This window comes from Zalophus californianus, chromosome 3 (genome assembly GCF_009762305.2).
Source record: "Zalophus californianus isolate mZalCal1 chromosome 3, mZalCal1.pri.v2, whole genome shotgun sequence".
In the NCBI taxonomy this organism is placed as follows: Eukaryota; Metazoa; Chordata; class Mammalia; order Carnivora; family Otariidae; genus Zalophus; species Zalophus californianus.
Genome location: NC_045597.1, coordinates 16,280,563 through 16,296,136, shown reverse-complemented (window position 1 = coordinate 16,296,136; position 15,574 = coordinate 16,280,563). Strand labels below are relative to the sequence as shown.

Below are 15,574 nucleotides of genomic sequence, written 5' to 3'. Positions count from 1 at the left end.
CAGGATTATCATCCAGATATTGCTATTAATGTTGACTAACTCTTAAAAGATTAATTAATTAAGAGGGTAAAGGACTATCTCTGACTTTTTAATATTTATATTAGTCAACTATTCACGTCTCAGACTGGTTTATTGTGTTTATCAAAAAATATTTGTGGCACTAATAATAATGCTTACTTGTGAAACATCCTGAATTATTTATTCTCCATATTGGAAGAAGCAGTTTTCTGGAGCTCAAAAAACACATTTTCTCTTCCATTATTCTCTCACTGGCTTATCCCATAAACTGAAATTCCTGTATTTGATGTCTCTTTAAACTCAAATGGTTAGGGGCGCCTGGATGGCTCAGTCGGTGAAGCGCCTGCCTTCGGCTCAGGTCCTGATCCCGGGATCCTGGAATCGAGCCCCGCATCGGGCTCCCTGCTCGGTGGGAAGCCTGCTTCTCCCTCTGCCTGCCGCTCCCTCTGCTTGTGCTTTCTCTCCCCCTCTCTCTTCAAATACATTAATAAAATCGCGAAAAAATAAAAAGCAAACTCAAATGGTTGTAACAAAGTGTACGTTAACTTGGTTAAACAATGCATTCCACCACCACCGTCCGTAAAATACCAGTACCCAGAATTACAAGAGTAGGACATGGGAGAGGGGGGTTTTGATGAGGAGAGGAGCGGAAGAAGAGGTCAGAATGAGGCGGTGCCTCCTGGCAAGCAGTCAGAGTTCCCACAAATGCACTCCATACATAGTCCTGTTGGGTTTGAAGAGGAAGAAGCTAAGTGTCCTAGAACGAAATGTGGTTACCGGGAAAGACACAGGTTGCAAAGACCAACTCTATATTTAATTTTCCAGTTAGGTCCATGCACTATACAATAAATGTGGTTACTACATAACCTATTAGTATGCACGGATTGAACCCATGGCTCTGCAGTTAGGCTCCGCACTGACCTGATCCACATTGTGGCCCCCTCCCGAATCCTCCCATTCCCATACTTCCACTGCATTCCCTCCTTCTGTTCTCTTACAAAATCCATCGAGATGGCATCTCCTTAGTCTCTTCCATCCAGCCTGTCTCCATGTCCTCCAAATGACACTTCGCTCCCCAACTCCACTGCCTCTACTCGAAATCAGGACTGTCACTCATGCCCAGGTTCCTGCCACCACCTGTTAGCTGGTCTTCCTATCCTCAGGCTCTGGATACTCTACTCTCCAGATACTTCGCAGCCCCTCCCTGAACCCATCCAAACTCTCCAACCTTATCTGCTTCCATTCTCTAAAACATTAACTTTACAAGGGAAGCAGTGTCCTCACTCTCTCTTGTGAATCTTTTTTTAAATTTTATTTTATTATGTTATGTTAGTTACCATACATTACATCATTAGTTTTTGATGTCGTGTTCCATGATTCATTGTTAGCGTATAACACCCAGTGCTCCATGCAATACATGCCTTCCTTAACACGCATCACCGGGCTAACCCATCTCCCCGCAAAACCCTCAGTTTGTTTCTCAGAGTCCATAGTCTCTCATGGTTTGTCTCCCCCTCCGACTCCCCCCCCCTTCATTTTTCCCTTCCTACTATCTTCTTTTTTTTTTTTTTAAACATATAATGTATTATTTGTTTCAGGGGTACAAGTCTGTGATTCATCAGTCTTACACATTTCTCAGTGCTCACCATAGCACATACGTTCCCCAATGTCCATCACCCAGCCACCCCATCCCTCCCAACCCCCTCCACTCCAGCAACCAGAAAGGGAGACAAACCATAAGAGACTCTTAATCTCAGGAAACAAACTGAGGGTCTCTTGTGAATCTTTTAAAACGAGTGTGGCCGTGGAGAAGACCTTAGCCTCTAAATTTAACCAGCTCTTCCCACAGTAATACCTCTTTCATGTGTAGAAGAAAATAACCTCCATCAGCCCCCTTCCACAGGACCTGGCATACAGTTGGTATTCAGTAGACTTTCTATTCCTCTCCCATGCCTTCCCTGATCTTCCCATTCTTTGCCCATGCTCTTCATATATTCTTTCCCTTCATCCTTCACGTTCCTGGATTCTTTTTAACTTCAGAAGTTGAAAGTATACGTATTCCAAGAAACTTCCCCCAGGTACCCAGCAAATGCTTCAACATCTACCTCTGGACCCGCTCTGGACCCAGAATCAGTAACGTGCCATCGATCATCTGTTACTCTCTAATAATCCCATGTGTGCTAGGCCAGTTTTTGCAGCCAAATTATGGGTTCTTTAAGGGCTGGACCCTTTTTATTTCTTGTAGAACCCAGCACAGTATAGAATGCTTAGGGATTGACCATGGCATAGCTGATTCATGGAGTGACGTGTGATCTGTCAGATATTTCCACTTAGGTCTCTGCTGGAATGTCATCTGCTTGAGGGACTTATCTAAGCACTCCATCTAAAGTAGCCCTTCCATCATACAACACCCTCACTTTGCTCCCGGGTTTCTTTATAGTACTTATCTCTACTTGGTAGTATGTCCATTATTTATTACTGTATTTCTTTACTGTCTGTCCCACTGCCATAAAAATGCAAGTCCCATGAGGTCAGGCACTTTATTTTTAACATTGCCATAGCCTTGGGGATGAGAAGAATGCCTGGCACCTGATAGTGTGGAAAGAAGGAGTGAATCTGTTTAGGATCTAGTTCTCTGATTGGCAATAAAGTCTTAAGACTTTGACTCAAATCCTAGTTCAAGTAAGTAGGTATAGGTTTTATATATCATTAAAAGGAATAAATGACTAGGATTAATAAACACTCACATGGACAACTGTAATAGGAAGCCCAGAAATCCCCCCATTAGAAGGGAGGCTTTACTACTCATGGTCCTTTCCTCTTACTTTTCTGATAAAACCCAGGACTAAGATATAAATGTCTTTTTATTAATCTGTCCTCTGTCCACTTACTTAAAGATAAACAGAGCCCAGGGCTGTATCATTATCTCAAATGAGAAGGAGAGTGTTTGGATAAATGAAGAATGACCTAAAACATGTTATGCAAGGTGCAAAGGGCTTTCCCATTCATGGCCAATGACTCAGACCTCCTACTACCATGTATTGGACGTAGTTCTCTTGTCTCCCAAGAAGCTAAGGTTTATAAAGTGTGCTTCTTAACAAAATGACTTTATGTCATTGTTCAGTTACCATTATTAATGAAAATACCTGTAGCACTTTGTGAAATGTGCTGTGGACATTTTTTTTTTTATTAACTGCATGTAAATCCAGAGAAACTGTGCTCTGTTGGTGCCACCTCTTCCTTTAGAGATTTGCATCCAAGGCCAAAACCTGAGTCATAATGAGAAAACCTGCTGAATCCAAATTATTTCTCTATGTGCTTCTCTCATGCTGTACGGAGCATTTCATTTCTCTACACAGTAAAGTACCATATATATATATATATATATATATATATATATATATATAATTTGATCAAGGAGGAAACTGACATATGAAAAGTTTTACTTTGCTATGATTCATGATAGAAATCACCTGAAATTCATATCGTCCATTATCTGCAAGAATATGCGTTCATACCCTCAGGCCGGCAATTACAAAAGTTAGTCATACGCAAGTGAATTCAAATGTCAGTTACCTATTTCATGTAAGACTAAGCACTATTTGTAATGAAGAAATAAATACTCTTAGAGCTTCTCTCAAAAATGTGGGGGGGGTTTTGTCTGTCTGTCTGTTTGTTTGTTCTAAATGTCCTCCGTTGAAAAGGTAGTGAGGAATTCTCCTATCCAGACCTCGAGACTATTATTATCCCATCTTAAGTTAATCACGTTGAAGTACAGACAGTTTGATTACTTGTCCAAGACTGCAAAGCTTTTTTGGTACAAGAAGCAGGGCCAGAACTCAAGTACAGTGCTTTTTATACAATGCTGAGTCACTTGAAGACGCTGTATGGGGAGCTCAGTCTTGGAAGCTAGGTATCACAGCAAGGGGCGTGGAAGCTGGAAATCTCAGGACAAGATTAGAGGCAGTGAGAGGAATGGTTTGACGGCAAGTGAGGTGAGAGATTATGTCAAGGATAAACTATATCATGGATTTTTACTTTCTCTAGTAAACAATGGTACAATTACAAAGTTGTTACTTGGGTTGGGGGGGTATTTTTGCTTTTGAGCAGGAAAATGGCATGAGCAAAGCAGTGTTTTGAATGACTAAACTAGCCCTGAGGCTCATGTCGAATAGGATGAGATTCACCAAGAAGCCAAGAGATAGGCTGGGAGGCTACTTACAATGGTCTTTCTAGGTTATAATAAGGGCCTTCCACCAATATTAGTATCCTCCATTTTTGTGACCGTATGCTTTTCAAACACTTCTCACAAATACTACATTTCATCATGACAAGGCTGCAAAGAAAGCAGGAGAAATTGTAACCACTGTACAAGATCTAAGAAACAGCAGCCTGGAGACAACAGGTAATTTGTCCTCACTGCTAATGTGGTTCTTGAGCTGAGAGTGGAATCCTTGACTAAGGTCTGAAAGCCCTTTCCGCTATACATCTTGTTCTTTGTTCCCTTAACTGTTTATATACTGGAAATACACGTACCAAATATATGTATTTATATACACACATACATACCATATATAACATATGTATGTGTATGTCATTGGTTACACATGTCTTAGACTTTCTAATTTAAATAACATACAGCCAACTTACTCCTTAGCTCTCAGAAAGGAACTTCCCTTGATGGATGATTGGGCAAGATAATCCTCCTTTTCTTCTCCAAAAACACTGAATTTCACCTTCTTTCTTTTCTTTTCCATTTTGATTTTTGTTTTTTTCCTTTTTGGTTCTAGGTTAGAAATCCATGAGAACAGTCTCTGCTTCTCTGAATTTTTAAAAATGCCTTATCCATTTGACCTAGCCACTGATCCACATTTTTAATTACAGAAGGTTTTAGGAAGAGAATTCAATAAAGATGCGCAAACTGTCATGCCGAACAGCATTCTTGAAGCACGCATTTACAGGGCTCTATCTTGAGTGCTAGAATAGGTGACAGAGAGGCTGGTATACGCATGACTGGGTTGTCCTCCCTGGAGGGACAGAAAGCAAGTGGCTAATGTGAAAGCGTACTGGTGGAGTGGAAGGCTGGGGAGGGCCTTTTGGTATTGCACATCACAGAGCTATTGTCACAGGAGTTTGTAGGAAGTGGATCACATTCAAATATACTTTCTTCATGGTGAAGAGAAAATAATCCGTAAGTATGGTCATCACCCCTTAGGTGGACATGGGTCTTTAAAATGGCAGGCAAAAGAGTCTGACTTAGCAAAGAGAACACAAGAGGCCAAGAATGGAAGTCCCAGTCCCAGTTCCTTACACAGCCTCACTCACCTGGATGGATCTCATTTCCCACAGCTGAATGCAGCAAGATCCTCCCAACTTTGACCTTAAGGGGCAGGATCGATTATACATCAGATAAGTCTGTATTTTAACACTAATTGTACAAAATGCTACAATATCACTGGAAAACCAAAGAGTCTTTATTTTAACAATTTTTAAAGGAAAAGCTTTCTCAGAATAAAGGAAAGACATTCATTATCTGGGAACTCTTTTATTAAGAAGCAATTTTCCTAGTGAAGAATTCTGAATACAAGTAACGACATGTGTTTTTATTTGACAGACTATCTTATTAGTGGTTCAAAAGCAAGACTTGTAATTGCTTTCCCTCAAAAACAGGCAAGCTGAGTTTTCTCAGGAAGCCTACTGTAATGTGAGCCACTGTGGAAAATTAGAGAAATGATGACTTTTAATTATTAATGAACTAGAGAAAGAGGTGGAATTTGGTCATGGAAAAGCTCTCACCAGCACCTTATAGGATATTATGAAGAAAGTCCCAGTCCTACTTTATCACATGGATGAGGGGATAAAATGAGATGTCTGAAGGTATTCATGCATGCTCCTTCTTGGGGAAAGTAGATGAATGAGCAGCTCTAAGAAATTCTGTCTCTCACATTTGGGGATGTGCCAAGAATCCGGGAAGAGGCCTGCAAGCTATTGTAGGTGTCAAAGCGCGTGTGATCTGGGAAACAAACCAGAGCCAGGACCTGTAAAACAAGGCCAAGGTGATTAAGTCACCCCCAAGGTGTAAAATATGAGCCAGACCTCAGAAACAGAAGCAAATCAGAACCAAGAATCCAGCTCTTAGCCAACACAAAGTAGAGAACAGAAACAAGAGCAAGCCAACCCAGGTATCATTGTTTGATCAACTTCTTGGAACAAACAGGCAAAGACTGATGTTTATTTAGAGCCCAGCGCATGCCAGGCACTGTTCCTTTCCCTACAGGACCTCATCAAGTCTGCCTGCAGTCCTAACAGCTTGTTGATAAAGATAACGACCTCTCAGAAGAGATTTTTTTTTTTTTTTAAGATTTTATTTATTTATTTGAGAGAGAGAGACACAGTGAGAGAGGGAACACAAGCCGGGGGAGTGGGAGAGGGAGATGCAGGCCTCCCACCGAGCAGGGAGCCCGATGCGGGGCTCGATCCCAGGACCCTGGGATCATGACCTGAGCTGAAGGCAGACGCCTAATGACTGAGCCACCCAGGCGCCCCTCTCAGGAGAGATTTAGTAACCTGCCGAAGGTCACTTAGCTAATAAACCATAAAATCAGATCTGTATAATTTCAGAGCTGGTGGTTCTTCACTACCTGGTGCCCTACACTGGGGAGAAATGAATAGATGAGACATGCTCTGCATTTCCAGATTTATTTAATTACATGACAGCCCTATAGGCATCTTTGGCTGAGTTTGCTTTGGAGTCTTAACACTGAATGGGAACTTGGATTTGCAGTCGTGAGCATCTGGGAAGGTCCTTTTAGATCCCATGGAGAAACCCTGAATATATAATCATTCCTAGGGGGGCATGGATATCAGCCCACTGAACACTGTTTATAGTAGAGTGGTCTCCAGTCTTTTCGTTTTTAAACCTTTAAACCCAATGCTATTAGCATTTTGCCAATGTTGGCAGACCTCTTGTAGGAGGCATAGATGAAGTTTAGGAACTCTTCTGTGAGGTCTTCTGCAGCCCTAGGACAGGTCCAATTTCATAACAAGAAACCGGAAGACAGTGGAGCACTAGAGAGCCCCTGTTCCCAAGCCACAAGCCACCTCTGGCTACCAACCTCCCAAAGGCAGAAGCCCATTCCATTGATTTCCTAGGGCTGAAGATTAGACAGCCATAGGATTGTGTGAAACCTACACGGCCAAATTCACTGGCATCTCTCCGTTTGCACTGTCATCAAAAATCTTTGCCTGGATTTAGGGTTTCCTTGGTAGGAGCTGTGACCCAATCCATCTCTCGGGCTCATCAGCCCAGTCAGCGCAGAGTCTGCAAGAGGCTGGGTGATCATTTTCACGTCCTCTTACCCATGGGCTTTGAGAGCACAGTCATTAGCATACAGCAGCTCCTGGATTACTGTACAAAGGACTTTTAATCATGTTTTAAATCAATTGAATTGGAAGACTTTCTCAGAGAAACTTCGTGGTGCCAACTTCTATGTCCTTTATTAAGTACTCAAGCATGGCTGCATAAAACCAATTAAGCCTGAACCTATTATGCTTTCAGTTCTTTACTACACTGGCAAGGGAGAATATGGCAGATAATCTTATCAATTCTGACAAAATCAATTTTATGTCAGGTAGAGAACTTTAGGATATCAGTGACCCCAAGCAGTTAAAAGTGTTTAATACTTAATCAAGTCTCAGACTACTGAGACCATCAAATAATTTTGTAAAGCCAGTGAATGAAGATATCTTGATTTTTTTTCCTCAAATTTCAGTTTTCAACATTCTGCTGTACTCAGAATCGAGAGCCATATTGAAATTCCAGGGGACATCATTGGTAATGCCATTCAATAATAAATCCCAATTGATTCAGGCCAGTTTTCTGTTTGGCAGCTGTTAATGGAGAGGAGATGTTGTAGTAGCCAGCAAAGTTAAATTTCCTCCTTTTCTTCTTAAAGGCTCCTATAAATTCCCTTAAAACTTAATGTATGCAAAATCAATGCAATAATGGTAATTATTATTATTATTTATAATTATTATAATTGACATTATGTGAGCATTTATTATGTGTCACGCTCTGAGTTATGTACAGTCAATTCTCTTTATTCATAGTAGTTAGGTTGTATAAAGTCACTGTGAATGCAAGCACTGAATTAGTGAACACTGAATTATTGCTCCTAAGGGAAATACAGGATTGGGTTTCTGTGAGTCTGTGTTCACAACATTCTCATCAACCAGTCAATACATAACCTTGTTCTATATGTTTCTCCTTAAGGACACCTTATTTAATGTATATTGTTAATTCATTAATGTTGACCGCATGGCCAATAGCACTATAACTCCTGCGTGAATGAAGCTTATCTAACAAACGTTATTTTCTCCATAAAGCACATCCCAGCCTTCTTGATCTCAGAAACACCAGACATCACTTCAGCTCTGCACTTGGGGCCCTTTTTAAACAGTGAAATCACCAACAAAAAGCATAAAAATGTGAAAAACATAACACTAAAGAGGCTGCAAAAAGGACACTGGTTTACAGCATGAGAGCTGAAACAAGAAGGCAGACCTTTCTTTTGTTCAGCCTCAGTAGAGAATGTGGGCATCAGGTGAATCGAATTTTTCATAGCTCCACCCACGCGCATATCCACAAATGACTTCAAGTGTTGAGTTGGGAGTTGCAAACAAATTTTAGCGAGTAGGAGAATTTGCAAATACAGAATCTGCAAATAATGGGGATCCACTGTATTGAGCAAGCATTACTTATTTATTCCTCATCTCAACACCACAAAATGGGAATTATTATTATGATCTCAGTTCTATAGCTGAGTAAATGGAAGCTTGTGGGGGCGCTGGTGAGGAAAGTGACCAAGGCCAAGCAGTTAGTAAAGGGAAGAACCAAGATTGAGACCCCAGCTGTCTGACTCTGTAACTTGTTTACTGCGCAATGGCTCTCTCATCCCTCACCTGCCAATATAATGCAATGTTTGAAATTTATCAAATTATGCAGCAAACATATCTGGAAGGCTAGAATTGTTCCTGGCTCTTACAAGACCTCAAAATAGAAAGTGGAAGTTAATGTTTGTTGCTTTGGTAGATGCTGCATTTAGGGTACTTCATATCCTGTCACAAGAGGCCAATAGGGGCCATGGTGTTTCTATCATTTCATCAAGATGTACCTCTTCTCTGTGATGTAGTTAGAAACCATTTTCTGCAGTTCTGTGAAAGACTTAAAAAGAACAAGTACAGAAAGACCTCGCCAAAGATTTGTACAATCAAGGTAGGGAGGCCACTTCGGTATAACTTGGATTCTTACCATTTCTATACCAGGATATAAAGGTGTACTTTGGAATTTTAGGTATCTCTCCTGAAACAAACAAACATCTGAAGGAGTCTGATGTTTTGATATTCCCATTCCGTAATGGAAATGAGCTATGCTGTCTACTAACCTGATTCTAGTTTTGTAAATCAATCAATAGAGCACTTCAAAATTATATAAAAGATCATATTCTTTTGATTCACCTTTGGATAACAAAGCAGGCAAATGATCTGTGGTGTTCTGAAGGACACTACACAAAAACATTTGCATCAGAATTATAATAGATGTAGCCAGCCCAAGTCGACAAGCAATTAATTTTGTCACATAGACCTCTGGAACCAGTGATCCATGAATTGGTATTCACTAGGTGGTTATTTAAATCCAGTCTTGAAAACTTGATACAGTCCTCATTCATTAAAATATGAAAGATAATGATGACCAGGAGATATGGGTGCTTGGGATCATCAGTTTCAACCTGGCTTATGGAGTCACTAAAATGAAAAGAGAACACAAGAGTCATAACCCTTTTTAATTCCATTCTTCACTATGGAAACTGGCATGAAAGAAACCACAGAGCCAGAGATCAAAGCATGTGTGTGTGTGTGAGAGAGAGAGTGTGTGTGTGTTTTAAAGGTATCTCAAGCATATATTTTTAATTATAAGTAGTTCTAAAGAATGAACACTTGCTTACAGGATTCAGGAGTTATTTGAATTTATTTCACTTAATGACCTGATGGCAGAAGTTGTAAAATGAAGCCATCTGGATGTGATCAGCACATCTAATCCTGGGGAGAACTCACTGAGTATCCATGTACATGCAGAGTTCCTGTGAAGTTTGAAATGATGCTAGCACAGGCAAAAGTACAAGAAAATTGGCCCTGAAATCTAAATGTATGCATTTGAAAATGCAATATTTCAATTAAATATGAAAGAGAGTCCTATGGCTGTGGAAAAATACCTAAGGACCATAAATGCAGCAACAAGACTGAGAGGTCCTCCCACTGCTATTTATTTAGCTTGTTCCCAAGTTTATATCAGGGCATCATTCAACTTTACAATGACACTAGATTCAGCCACAGAGCTTGAAGATGTTACTTCTATTATTTCTAAAAAATGGAACAGCTGAAGGCTTCCTTCCTGTTTACAGTGTTCAGAGGGAAATTGGACAGCTCTAACAGGGTAGAGATGGAAAAGCAATAGTGCTGGATAAACAAATGATATTATGGCTTAGATATGGCTGCACGAGTTTGAAAGTTTAATCAGATAGCTTGAAACAAACATGGCTGTGTACTGGGGTATCAGTGAAGGAAAGTCTGTTACAGAAATTACCGGTACCTCTTGCTTCTCCTATGAGCCCAACAGTACCACAAAGCCTTTTAAATATAAAGGTAAACTATTACACATAAAATTTAAATATGGTTTGGTTCAAACCGAGAAGTCATGAGAAAAAAAGATACAAACATCGGAAAAAGAGTTCTCCATTGGTGATGCTATTTCTCATTACCTGGTGTCAGGAATGTTTTCCTTCTGTTTTTTCCCAAATGTACCTCAAAATATGAGCAGTGTTCTTCCTCTATAAAGAAGAAATTGTAGTAAAGTTTACAGTCCCTCTTGTATTAGTTCAGTTTTATGATTTTATTTCAATTATTTGCTTAATCTTAAAGAAATTGTGAACCTCGCAGTTAGAAAAATCAGGACTCTACAACACTAATGTAGATTACTTTTCCCTTCATTTTCTCACCACTTAAATATTTTACATGTATGCTTTCTAGTGCAATTATTGTATGAAGAATTGTGGAATGCCTACTATGTAGGATTGCTATGTAGGATTGCAAATAAAAATTCAGGGCACATGGTTGAATTTGAATTTCGAATAGCCAACAAATAATTTTTTTTAGTATAAGTATGTCCTAAAAATTACAACGCTAAAAAAATTATTTCTTGGTTATCTGAAATTCAAATGTAATTGGCCATCTTATTTCTTATATGGCCACCCTACCTAAAGGAAAGGTGTCATGCTAGAATCTTAGAGGGATACATTAAAAGATAGATTTGGGGGCGCCTGGGTGGCTCAGTTGGTTGGGCGACTGCCTTCAGCTTAGGTCATGATCCTGGAGTCCCGGGATCGAGTCCCACATCGGGCTCCCTGCTTAGCAGGGAGTCTGCTTCTCCCTCTGACTCTCCCCACCTCATGTTCTCTCTCTCTATCTCATTCTCTCTCTCAAATAAATAAATAAAATCTAAAAAAAAAAAAAAAAAAGATAGATTTGGACACTACCTTGACAGAAGCATGCCCATAAATTAAGATAAAATGTAATCAACAGTTTTGAATTCCCTCAGATATGCATACATGTCAGTGAGTTAAAAAGACCCAAAGAAAGAGAAGTACCAGGAAAGGAATGTACTGGAAGCAGTGAGCTTTCCAATTTTGTCATGTGGTATATGAAAAAGAGACTAGTGGGAAGTAAGAGTGAGACCGGGCTCCTCCCAAGCTAAGGAGTTTAAACTTGTTTCTCCAGATCAGCACTGTTCAATTAGAAAAATAATGGGAGCCACCAATGCAAATCACAAATGTAATTTTAAATTTTCTAGTAGCCATATTGAAAATGTAAAAAGAAGCAGGTGGGTAGCCAGCCCCCAAGATGACCCCTGGTGAGTCATGCTCTTACACAACCCCTTTCATCAGTGGATTTGGGCTGGCCCTGTGCGGCCAGTAGAATATAGCAAAAGTGATGATGTGTGACTTATGCACATGGGCCATTGCAAGTAGTGCAGCTTCAGCCTTGGTCTGTTGGATCACTTTTTCTGCAGGAAGTCAGCTCTCATGACACAAAGGCACTCAAGAAGCCCCATGGAGAGGCCCCCAGCCCACAGATCGAACCAACCTGACAGCCATATGAGTAAACCACTTTAGAAAGGATCCTCTAGTCCCGGTTAGCCTAGCAGATAATCTGACAGCAACTGCATGAAAAAATGCAAGTGAGAACTGCCCCGTCAAGGTCTTTCCAAGGTCCTGAACAAAAACTGGAAGAGATAATAAATGATTCCTGTTGTTTAATACCACTAAGTTTTAGTTGTGATTGGTTATGCAACAATAGTTAACCATACCATGGTGAAATAAATTATGGTTCCTCCATACCTTGGAATACCCTATAGCAATGAAAATATCCTACAGCAGTGTGCAGTTATTTGCAGCTATCTCTGGTTAATTTTAAAAAACAAACTATTAAGTAGCATGTATTACATAATCTTATATATTTTTTGTTAATGACTTTTGTATGGATAGAGAAAAGACTGAAAGCATAGTCACCAAAATATAAATAGGAAATATTTATAATGGTGAGACTAGGGATCATTTTCATTATATTCTTTCTAACTTTAAGTATTATCTAATATTTTTATCAATGACCATGTACTTATTTTATAATAAAAAGGAAGCAGTTGAAATTTGTTTTAATAACATATTTTATTTAATTCCATATATCCACAATATTATCATTTCAACATGTAATTGGTATAAAATTATTAATGAGATAGGTTGTTTTTGTTTTGTTTTGCTTACTAACTGTTCAAAATCTATTGTGCAATTTACACTTTTAGGACATTTTAGTTCAGACCAACCACGTTTCAAGGGATCGATAGTCCCATGTGGCTAGTGGCTGGCATGCTGGACAGCACAACTCTGAGGAGTGAGGAATCACTAGTGGTTTGGGAGCAAAAGAGTCATGGTATCAGAGTGGAGCTTCAGATCAGCCATGTTATTACATGAGATAAGTTGGAGACGTTGGAAAGGGAGAGAACATTTAATAGGGCATTCCAATAATGGGTAACACGTAAAGAAAATCTGACCTGTCATGGAAACAGAAAAGGGGATAAAGGAATTACAGTAGAGGTGATGTTTACGAATGCTTATTCTATACACAGTACTTTTACACTACCCTGCCGATGTGGATAGAAGCAGGTAACAGATATTTTCTCCAATGTCATCAAGTATGTCGCCCAAATAGAGACAGCCACACAGCTTTCTTCAAGTGGAAAAATCTTTAGTCAGAAGATATTCAAATTGCATATATAAACATAGAGGGAGAAAAAAAGCAAAAGTTTTGCAGTAAAGGCTTCTTCCTGGAATTTTTCACTTCTCCCAGTTTCTAGAGATAAACACAGAAAGATATCTTTTTAACAGAGCGAAAATGTCTGAAACTTTCTTTGGTACTGACAACTCAAAATACAGAATTCTATTTCATTGGAATTTGTAAACTGAGAAAAAATATTTTTATGAGTATAAAAGGAGCCAAGAAGGGACTACATCACTGAACCTGCCACAGAATCAGAAATTTAAATGTATCTCAGGACCCATTTTTTTTGTCACAAGAGAAATAATTCTATTGAGTCATTAAGAAAATAGAGTTCTAGCTACAGTAGTTCACACATATACATTTTAATGAATGAATCTTGCCATTAGGCAGGCTCTTGTGTATAAACCACTGTATTTGAGAGGGACTTTATTGTTTTTAGAGTGTTTCACATCCATTATTACATATGATTTTTTTCCAGTAACTCCCTTGACATAGCATTATTATCTACATTTTTGCAGATGAGGAAATTGAAATTCTGAGAGAAGTAATTTGTCCTCAGTCACAGAAATTCATAGACCAGATCAGAAATAAGAATCCCAGGCATTAGTATTCAAGTCTAAACACTTTGCCAGGACTCACCATAGCAGATAAGACTTCCACTTCCAATAAATTGAGAATTAACCATGTTGGTAGTTACAGCCAAACAGAATATTCCCAGTCTCTTAGGAATAGATGATAAGCATTTTAGAGTGGATGAATTTTTAAATGTTAGATATTAAGATGAACAAATATGGGGATGTATGAGGAAAAACCAGAAGGAAGAGAATTAATGATTCCATTTCCCTCAAAACTTGGCTGCTGCAGCAATGAGTCTATAATACCTCGTGACAGTAGAATAATACTAATCATAATATCCACTGTCACTAGTAAAATGTTGAAGAATGAGACTAGACCATATAATAACTTTTTTAAAATGTCAGTATAAAGACAGCAATATTGCAAAGTAAAAAGGACCATAAAGTTAACATTGATTGAACTTTTTAATGATAACGGTATGTTTAATATTTTTTCCATATTCCGTAGTGAGACATTTTCTATGAAGTGTTTTAGATTACATATGAAGGTGCCAATATAAAGCGATAGACTCAGAAAAACATAGTTCCTACAGTGATTCATTTGCTACAGATGTTTTGAGTAACTATAATGCATTTAGCACAATACCAAGCACATAGTAAGTGCTCAAGTTTATGTAGCATTACTAACACTTTGAGTAAAGGAAATACCAAATAAGGTAATGGATGTGAAAGTAGTCTGAAGACAATAAAAGAAGGTACAAATAAAGGCATGATTAAAATGAGTCAAGTTGGAGGCACTTGCGTGGCTCAGTCGGTTAAGCATCTGCCTTTGGCTCAGGTCATGATCCTGGGGCCCTGGGATCAAGCCCCATATCAGGCTTCTCTGCTCAGCAGTGGGGGGGGGTGGGGGAGGGTCTGATCTCTCTCTCTCCAATGAATAAACAAAAAATCTTTTTACAAAATGAGACAAGTTGTTCAACGGGTATAGAGTTTCAGATTTGCAGGATGAAAAAGTCCTGGAGATTTGTTTCACAACAACATGAAGATACTTAACACTGCTGAACTGTCCACGTAAACATAATTAAGATGGCAAATGTGCAGTTGTGTGTTTTATCCCAATAAACACAAATAAGGCACCACGGCTGGAGGAAGAATTGGACAAGCTTCCTATCATTAGCATGTTATCAAGTGCCCTTTCCCTCCATAGCTATCACATTGTGCTGGATTCCCTGTGCTCTCTTCTTCCACAGGTAGGTTAATTTGAGGCCACCAGGGTTCACAGATCAGCTGACTGCTACAACCTTTCTATTTGTAGTCCTTAAAAATGTTAAAGAAAAAGAGTCACCACTCTGCAAATAGAAAACCACATCCAGGAAATTTCCCTCATTCAAAACCAGTGCTAATAGCAGCAACAACTAAAAGCATTAACACAAGTTTCTCAGGCCCTGAGAGAAATGTGCATGAAGACAAGGAGAGTCGGACAAAATGTCCGTTAAGAAATGTAATGTGGAAACTCTTCAATGTCATTTAATTCTACTTGCAATCCCTTTCCTGGGATTCTTCCTTCACAGCTATTGTGGCACAACTCTGAA

At 39.3% G+C, this 15,574-nt stretch overlaps 1 protein-coding gene across 1 annotated transcript in view; it reads left to right on the top strand.

Annotated features, from left to right (window-relative positions):
* The window catches only part of GPC6 (glypican 6), a 1,077,716-nt gene that overhangs the window by 769,806 nt on the left and 292,336 nt on the right, over positions 1 to 15,574 (top strand). The gene's annotated exons all lie outside the window — the stretch shown is intronic.